We start from the raw sequence: 9,789 nt of genomic DNA on the forward strand, positions 1-9,789 counted from the left end.
ATGCATATTATGCAACTTTACATCAGCTTGTGGACAGATGCTTCATGCATCCATAGCATTTGTGATAAAAGGATTGGATTTGCCCAAATCATATTTAAAAGTCAATGGTAATAGTTCAATCTGTTATCACAATCGATATCTGTTAAGGCCTGATGTAACAACGTGGTGGAGATATTATTCTCTTGAGAACTCTTGTGGACAATTGTTTTCGGAATTCCCAGATTATGTGGGATCACATTGTGCACCAATATGATTTACGAATTCATAGAGATGTCTGAATGGGCTACACGTTGCCAGTTTTCCGTAATCGCTAAGTCAATCTTAAAAACACTTTTAGAGAAAAATGTCTTTCTTTGTCGTAATTGCATTGCACATTTTTGCCATGCAGTTGCATCGTATTCGAAACATTGAAAATAAATCAGCATACGCTCTATCATACGCGTTATCAGATGCGGTTTTCACTAAAATTTTGCAAATTTTAAGGTGACTAAGGGTGTTTGAAGTAAATAGTATCGTTCCATTTAACTTTTCTTCAAAAATCACAAAAATATGTAATCGCTGCAGATAACGTCCTCTAGCTCATTTGTTTTAAAGCAGACGGTCTTACTGAAAATATCTTTAAAAAGAGTATAAAATGCTCTTTCGAACAACACCGAAAACATTCAAATCGTTTGAATGGTCTAGGAGATATTAAAATGTAAACATATGAAAACGCATTGGCCTCCCCCTCCCTTATTATGACAGATATGAGAAATATCGCAAAACAAAAGCGATGCGGTATTATCCAAGCTATTAAATGATGTTGTCAAAGTTATAGCTCATCGTCTAAGTTTCTGAGATAGCGGGAACTTTATGTTTCTCAATGGCAGTTACGCCCCCTAGCCGTCGAATTACGAACTTCAAAATAATTTCCAGCTATTTCTTTTAGTCACTTTACTTATACGGATTTTTTTCCCAAACCTCTAGGCCTTACCGTTCTAGAGATACAGCCGCTCCGTACGCTTAACGGGACACCCTGTATATTTAAAAATTCTCTATGAACATCAAATTTGGTAACTTCTACTTTCTTTTCTCCCAACTTATCTGATAACATTTTCTTAATTGCTTTAATTTTAAGTAATCTTATTGATGATTACATTTAAACATCGCCCTCACATTGGTCGATAGAGTCGTTGGGGTTTGACACTGTTGCACCTGCACCACCACGACTACCACCAACGTTACCAGCACCGCAATTTTCGATATTGGATTACCGAGACGAATCTTCGCCGACAAGCGATAATTGACTCTAATCGATTTCACTAGGTAAATGGCGAACCCATTTATTAAGTACTCTCTGATGTAGCCTCCGGGGAGTAGAACTACGAAACGAGCGAGGGTTGAAATCCCCTCAAAGTAACCCGCTTTTGGTACCCGGTTTAGGTTGGCCTCCGGTCTCCGGCTTGTATAACAAGCCCCGTTTTAACCGAACAACGCGCGTCAATAACAAAAATTGCCTACGTAACCTACTCCTTGTGGAATATATTAAATACGAAAACGAGCGTTCGATGCATCGTGGGAGTGGGTCCTAAAAGCATAGCCTAAACCTGAAGAGATTAATGCAATACATTAATAAACAAGAGTCTATTTTAGGATGAAACATAGATATATAAACATCGAAACAACGTTGAAGAAGAGACAACAAAACGAAACGATAAAATTTGCTGCGATTTCGTCGAAAATAAATCACACCACCTGTGGGTTCACCCCTATGACCCACATGGAGCCCGCTTTGACCTAGAAAGCAACACCCGATGGTGTTCAATTTTCGATTTTTAATACCCTTTATAATATAACTATGAAGGCTTTCACGACCGGTGTTAATTGAACTAAAACTAGAACTAACACTAGACCTAGAAATTCGGATTTAGCCGTCTTGAGAGACGCACGGCTACACCAGAATTTTTTGTAATTCTGGAATAGACCAGAACCACAGAATAACCAGAAGTGACAATGGCAGTACCCCACCAAATCTGCCGCCATATTTTAGCGAGTTGTCGAGGTATGCTGCTATTGGTGGTAAAGATTTGGCGAGATACTGCTAGTGTCACTTCTGGTTATTCTGTGCCAAAGTCCGTTGAGTATTGGTTATATATGGAACTTATTATAGTATGGAACTAGAAACATTCGGATTTAGACGTACCACGTCTCTTAAGATGGCTTAACTCCAATGATTCTAGTTCTAGGTCTAGCACTGCATAACAATTAAAACTAAAACTAACACTAGAAGTCAGTGTCAAACGAATCGACGTCAGTGTCATTTCTGGTTATTCTAGTTAACACTTATTAACACTAGTTCTAGTTTTAGTTCAACACTTTATAATATTTTGAAATGACCACCAACAAAACTAAAGTGGGGTGCTTTTACGACGCTGAAGGGATGGTTTATTAAAACGTGTAAATGATGATTCATATCCCCAGCGATAAAAAGAGAGAGGGAAGTAGAGAGAAGCTTTTAATATGAATAATGCGAGAATAATGTGTGGCGTGGCAATCAATATTTCTAGCGGCTATGGTGGTGTGCGTTTATGAGGGCAAATTTTGCACTTGTCAGCCAACCTGTCAATTAATTAGTGAAGTTTGTGTAAAGGGTGATACGTCAAATTAAAGTAAGTTAGTTAATATAATCAGATATAAATACAGAAAACATTTAAAGTAAACGTTTTTTAGTGTTTTATAAAAAAGTAACCAATCTCTATTCACGGAAGCCGTTGAATATTCAAAGTGTATCCTACATCAACGGCGGGCGCAAAATGTAGGTCATTTAGTGGCTGAATAACTCCACCTGAGAGATTATCAGGCGAAGGCGTCGTTCCCCGAACTACGACTCCGTTTCGTCCGACAGCTGGTGCTATCGATCGGAACCGGAGCCGGGGTCTTCTCGCTTCCTTCCATCTCCGAATATCCTCTTCCTCTCGATGAGCGGGGGCGTCGGGGTTTTATGAAAACCTCCACCTCCATCCACCTACGCCCTCTTTCCCGCGTCTACGTCTTCGTCCCTTCGCGTTGTTGGGGAACGCACTGATTTACCTCGTGTTTGACCGGATTGCCAAGCTTTGTTGCTTGAATTTAATTACCGAGACTGTACGTGTCTCATCTCTAAAATCCCCTTTCCCCCCTTTCCTTACGCGATGTACCCGAGGTTCCGGTTAATTGCCACTTTGATCACCCCACCAGGAGAGATCAACTAAATTTTGACGCCTACAACATTTAAAAATAAGACATCAATTACGCTCATTACAAAACAACTTGTTAACAAACAAAGTTAGTCCTTAGTGTTAAGACGAAGTGTTACACACCTGGAGAATTAACAAAGTTTTCCCGTTATACTTGTTTCGACGAGGGTTTCAAGTTGCAATTTAACGTAGCTCGAGGACAAAAATCAAACATTAAAAACCGATTTGTACCGATCGGTTTTACATGTTGTAATACTTCTAGGGGTTGATATGTGTGTTCCTGTTCGGCTTCTGGTTTATCGATCTATTTGTGGCGGGAGGTGAGGTTAAGGTTACATTAAAGTTATGAGCGCTACCATCGCCGATATCTCTTCCATACTTTCCCCCTCGCGTTTTACCTTCGAAAATCGTAATTTTTCATCAGCAGTAAATTCAGCCTGAGGATTTCGAATGCCATTTGGCCCCAGTACGTTTTCGAACTTTACAACCAAAACGTACCTTGTATATTTACACGAAAAACACTTACTTTAAAGCCACCACATTTACGTTTACGTAATATGTAGACGGTGTATTTATGTAATTAGAAGCCCATTATTTATGTACAATGCTTTGATGATCACCATTAATCATGAGAAACCTTGAATTTATTAAATATTTATTTATATGTAAAAGTAAAATAATCCTATTTCTAACAAAAATTTAATTGTAATTAAATGGATTAATTATTCCTTTACACACACAGCATAGATATTAGTGGATTATCCAACATATCGCATGCACGATTTTCCGATCGTTAACTGTAATTGGAGAAATGCACGTAATATGCGTGTTGTAGGAATTGTGTTATGCAGGTTCAACAGAATATGAATATTAAATGGAGTAGATAATTGAGATGATAACGTTTATTGCAATTTGTCGATTTTTACTGTTAGCTTGGAATCTTAAATGTAAATTTAACGGAATCCAATCCTCCAATATCAAGATCAATTTTTATAGGTGTGAAAGAAGTTGAGTTGAAAGATGTCGTTAAGAATATTAAAGAAAAACAGGAACGATATTGGAGGATATCAGGGATAATATTGCGAGATATTAGTTTGATTAAGTTAATAGGAAAGATGTTGAGGAAGGCCAGGACCACTTTCAAATATGATGAAAAAGATATTGATTGAGACTAGGGTTATGGTAATGTTATAGATGATGGAAAACATGTTGAAAAAGCTCAACCTGTGTTGATAGGTGTCAGGGATAATGTAAAGGGATACCATAGATTGTTTGATAATGTAACGATGCCAGAAAAATGTAGAGTGATAGAATAGGTGACGTTGAAGAAGATTAACGACTACAATGAATGATATCACAAATAATATATACCATTAATAATGTTAAGAGCTATCATGGAAAGTATTGAAATAAGAAGATACCATCGATGATATTGAAGAAAGTTGTTGGGTTTCAGCAGTTATAACAAAACAACATTTATGTTGGATTTATTGGCTTGAATTGCTTGTAGAATGCTGAATACTGCTGGCAGAAAACTAAAGACTGCTTAAAAACTTAAATACTAGTTCTAGAACCCTAGATACTGCTGGCGAAAAACTAAAAACTGCTAGCAAACTACCGAATACTGCTCATAGAAAACTAGATACTGGATAAAAAAACATATTCGCAGAACACTAGATATTACTAGCAGTAGACTTAAAAAAATAGAGACTGCTTAAAAAATTTAGATACTAATTACGGAACACTAGATATCGCTTGAAGAACTTAGATACTATTTGCAGAACACTAGATACTGTTGTCAAAAGACTAAAAACCGCTAGTAGAATACTGAATACTGCTGACAGAAGACTAAATACTGCTTAAAAAACTAGAGACTGCTTGTAGAATACTGAATACTGCCGACAGAAGACTAGATAATGAGATATATCAGGGATGATGTTTAACTTCTAACTAAAGTTCGATAACAATTACACCTCAATTTAAAGAAAATTTGAATTTGTTATAGGTATCGCTTCCAGCATAAACGATATTAATGAGGTGTAAAAAGTTATATTTCAATTAATTCAAATGTTTGGCGATTTTAATGCACGTAAATATTCTTCATCATCATTGAACTTTTTAAATCTATCTCAGCAGTTACTGCAAAAAATATTTATGTTGGATTTTCTGGCTTGAGTTGCCCATTTTAACCGGTTGATAAAATACGTTATAAGTCCTTTAGACTTTTATACCATTCATCTTTAGAAGTACATTTAAGAAGTTCATTCGTAACAGGATTATTAACAATCAGGGTTTGTCCGGGATTCGTAGGCGATACATTCCAAGTCAGAAAAACCCTGTAGATCTAGGGTCACGAACAGTTTCCATTCGTCAACTTCAGAGCAAAGAGGAACACTTTGATGGTCAGGATCTTTTAGGCTGTCTTTACCTTCATTAAATTACCTTTTCAATCAACCCACAGCATCAATAGAGGAAAATCAAGAAATGTAACCTCTACTGAGGGTGCTTTAATAATTATATATAAGTTAATCATAATCATAACTTTATAAAATATCTATCCTGAGATATATTTGCTTAACTGGCATTAAACGTCATCAATTTCTTACAAATCGATTTCTCAACTGTTTAATATCGTTAAGAATAGTTAATGATGCATAAAACCTTTTTGAATCGACCAACAAGTTCTTATAAGCGAATTAAAATATGAATTATTGTTTATATGTAAATGATTTTGTTTTTAATATAGATAATAATTAGCTGATTAATAAAAAAAATAATTAAAAAACTTATATAAAAAGCTAAACATTAAAAGTAAACATAAGAAACTTACACAGTGGAAGATTTATTTTCCGTCGTAAAGCGGGCAGCAACTGGTGTCTTGATGCTGCTATATAAAAGAGAAGTAGAAAATGTAAGCGGGATCACGAGAGGAAGTAAGTTAAAGGTTTGAACCGCGAAGGTGATACCGATCACCACCAGATTTTGTTTTTATTTAAGTTTTCGATTACGACCGTGAAAAAGGGGTTGGGTATTTTTTTTTTAATCGCGCCTTCGTAATTTCCGTTAAGATCTGATGAAAACGAGGGGACAACCACCGAGTGCGATCGGGCAACGGGCCCGGACTCCGGTGGCGTAACAAGTAGGTACGCTCGTCGTCCGGGAGAACTTGCGCGCGCATTTTCAACCCCCTATATGGAGCTACCCTATACGTTACAGAACCGAATTCAGCTTCAATATACCACAAAAAAATCTAATTTAAAACTAAAAAAGTTATAATGACCTAAAAAGATTAATAAAAATCGATTACACTTAAATAATAGTATACTAAACCAAAGGAAATAATGTTTATGTAACAATTAGATTAAAATTTTAATGGAAATTTTTCTTGAAACGAAATAAATTTTTAATACGTCTCTGGTTGTTCACGATCAGTAGTAACCCCCGGGATACCCCGCTCGACTCTTTGCACATCGAATGGGGGCGAAGGCTGCTGGATGCACGATGGCATGCCGTCGTTGGCCTCCACCTCTTTCTCCGCTTCCGGCGACTGCGACGTCCGCGATCGAGATGTTTATCGGATGTTGTCGTCTGGCGGGGGCGAAAACTCCCCCTTCTGACTTATTGACGTGTACTTGTTGCTCGGCGGGAGCCCCCGGAACACGTTATTTACGATGCGGCGGAAATTAATGAGCCCGCGGCGGCGATGAAGACTCTTCGGAAATTAGCCGAAAATTGCCCGCGGAATACACCTGTTAACAGGATGAGAAAATGGGGAGGGTGGATGTTTACAATCGTGGAATCGCTTAAGTTTCACTAAATGCTAATAAGATTAAATTATGATTAACAATGTTATTACAAATTTTAGTTAAATTTTAAGATCTTTTTTTGGTGGAGGAGCCGGAAATTTAAAAAAATTTCTTAAAATAATACGGATTATTTAAAGTGATGCTATTCAAAAAGGTAATAAAAAGCTATTAAACAAAATGTCAAAAGTTGAATAGTTTTGTGTCAATTAATATCTATAATTTTTATAAGCCTCAGCAACAAAAATTTGCAAGAGATATGGTAACTTGTCGTTTTTGGAGTGTTCATAACAGTTTATTTAATAATGTTATAATAAAACCATAAATAAATCGCTTTTCATCCAACTTTATTTAAAGGTAAAGTTACATTAAATAATAATATTATCTATTACATATTACTATATGCAACATTTTGCGTGCTCATCAATTCAGCAATTCTGCCACAAGCGGCAGAGTTCATTGTTCGTTACTTAAATACTACTTATGCTATTTTTATAACATTACACTTATTATTCTGAGATTTAATTTGTGGAGAATTTTCAACAATTCCAATGATTGACATTTCTAATTCATTTGGGATTTATTCGAGACGCTTACATGCTGTATACTGCTGATAGAAGACTAAAAACAACTTGCAGAATACTGGATATTGGTGACAGAAAAGTAGATACTGCTAAAAAACAATACACTGCTTAAAAGACTTAGATACTGATTGCAGAACACTAGATACTCTTGTCGGGAGACTAAAAATCGTTTGCGGAATAATAAATCCAGCGGGCAAAAAACTAGAGACTACTTAAAATCTTAGATACTGCTTACAAAATAGTAGAAACTGTTGTTATATACAGGGTGTTCCGGTGACTCGGGGCATAAAATTAACCTCATATACTAGAGCAAAAATGATGACGATTCGTGATAAAAAATTATTATAAAAGTCATCAAATGGCCAAGATATGGGCCATCAAAGTTCAGAAATTTTAACACATTTTTCTAAATATTTTCAATACCTTTCATGGTAGAGCGTTGAAATTTGGTACAGGGTAAACAAATATCAAGCAAAATCAATGAACCAATTTTGACTTTGATCGGGCGGCGGCAATCATGCTATACAGGCTGTCTATAAAATTTGTTTGCTCAGAACTTTTTTGTTCGCTCGTAACCCTACATTTATTTTTGTACTTTTTAATAGAAAATTTATTTTAGAAACTTTTATCACTCTTTGAAAATTTTGATAACATTGACCGTTTTCGAGTTATACGCGAAAATATTTAGCTTCGATTTCAATGGTAACACTAAAAAACAAAGTCTTCGAAAAAGTCAAGGTTGGCCATGGCAATTAAAAAAAACAACTTGCTGTCAACTTGCTCATGTCGTTTAAACACAAACCATAGTTCTGTTAGTTATTATTAATTTTAAGTGTTCAAAATGGAGAGTTACACATTTAGTGAACAAACTGACATGATTTTGACATTAGGGAAATGTCAAGCAGCCGCTAACCGTTATCAGGAGAAATTTTCGAACCGCAGAGCGCCCAATCGAAAAACATTTTTAAGGATTGAAACCCGTTTAAGGGAAAATGGGACGTGTAAGCCGAAATTTACTAACAACGGTAACGTAAGATCAGCCCGAATACCCGAACTAGAAGAAGATATTCTAGACTACGTAGAAGAAAATACTACAGCTAGTACTTTGGATATGGCGAGGCATTTTTTAACTTCAAAAACAACTGTCTGGCGTGATCTTCACGAGCAACAGCTTTATCCATTTCATTGTTACAAAGTTTAGGAAGTTCGACTTGCTGATTACCCACTGCGACTGCAATATTGCCAAATAATGCAGCACAAAATCCAAATTGATGATCAGTTTTTAGAAAAAGTGCTTTTTACAGATGAATCCACTTTTTCTAAATCAATTTGAGAAATTTACATAGTTGGGCGGACGAAAATCCTAAGATTTAAGAAAACTTGGAAATCACAATGGAGATTGTCTCTTAACGTTTAGGCTGGCATTATGGGCGATGTAATTATTGGACCCGTTTTCTTGCCATCAAGGCTGGATGGACATACATACAGGCGATATTTAGAGGAATTGGATGATTTTTTAGATGACGTTCCTGTAAACACAAGGCAAGCAATGTGGTATATGTATGATGGTGCTCCTGCGCATAGCACACAGGCTGTCCAACAATTTCTGAGGGAACGTTTTCTGGGTCGGTGGATTTACACCTGTAGATTTTTATTTATTGGGAAGCGTTAAATCGCTAATTTACTGCGTTGAAATAACTTCAGTTGATCAACTGAGGTTGCGAATTGTTGATTCATTTGATCAACTTCGAACTGAGATCAATGTTCACCGCAGAGTGCGCTTTAATTTAAGACGGCAATATAAGGCGTGCATTGATGCCGGCGGAAGTGTTTTTGAACATCTGCTTTAGTATTTTTTCTTCTTTTTTATTTATTACTATTTGTTTATAATTTTATTGTTCTTGTTAATATTTTTGTTAGAATTTTTGTTATGTTCTTGTTTGTTGTTACCGTGAAAATTAAATTTATTGTTTTGGAAATTACATTCTTTTATTCAACTAAAATAAATTAACACTGGATTTAACTAAATCTGCACTTAAAAATTTATGCAAATAATGGTTATTAACTCAGTTCGTTTTTCAATTGTCATCGCCAACTCAGATTTTGCGAAATATGTTTCCTTTTTTTGTTTGTTACGATTGAAATCAAAGCTTAATATTTTCGCGTATAACTCGAAAACGGTCAATG

General features: G+C 35.9%; 1 protein-coding gene across 1 annotated transcript in view; it reads right to left on the reverse strand.

Moving 5' to 3' along the window:
• The window catches only part of LOC111421603 (regulating synaptic membrane exocytosis protein fife), a 109,161-nt gene extending 102,837 nt beyond the window's left edge, over positions 1–6,324 (reverse strand). Inside the window, exon 1 of the mRNA XM_071201423.1 lies at positions 6,046–6,324. The gene's annotated coding sequence lies outside the window, so the exon portion shown is untranslated. The remainder of the gene's footprint in view (positions 1–6,045) is intronic.
• Positions 6,325–9,789: the final 3,465 nt, after the last annotated feature.

Source organism: Onthophagus taurus, chromosome 1, assembly GCF_036711975.1.
Source record: "Onthophagus taurus isolate NC chromosome 1, IU_Otau_3.0, whole genome shotgun sequence".
Classification (NCBI taxonomy): domain Eukaryota; kingdom Metazoa; phylum Arthropoda; class Insecta; order Coleoptera; family Scarabaeidae; genus Onthophagus; species Onthophagus taurus.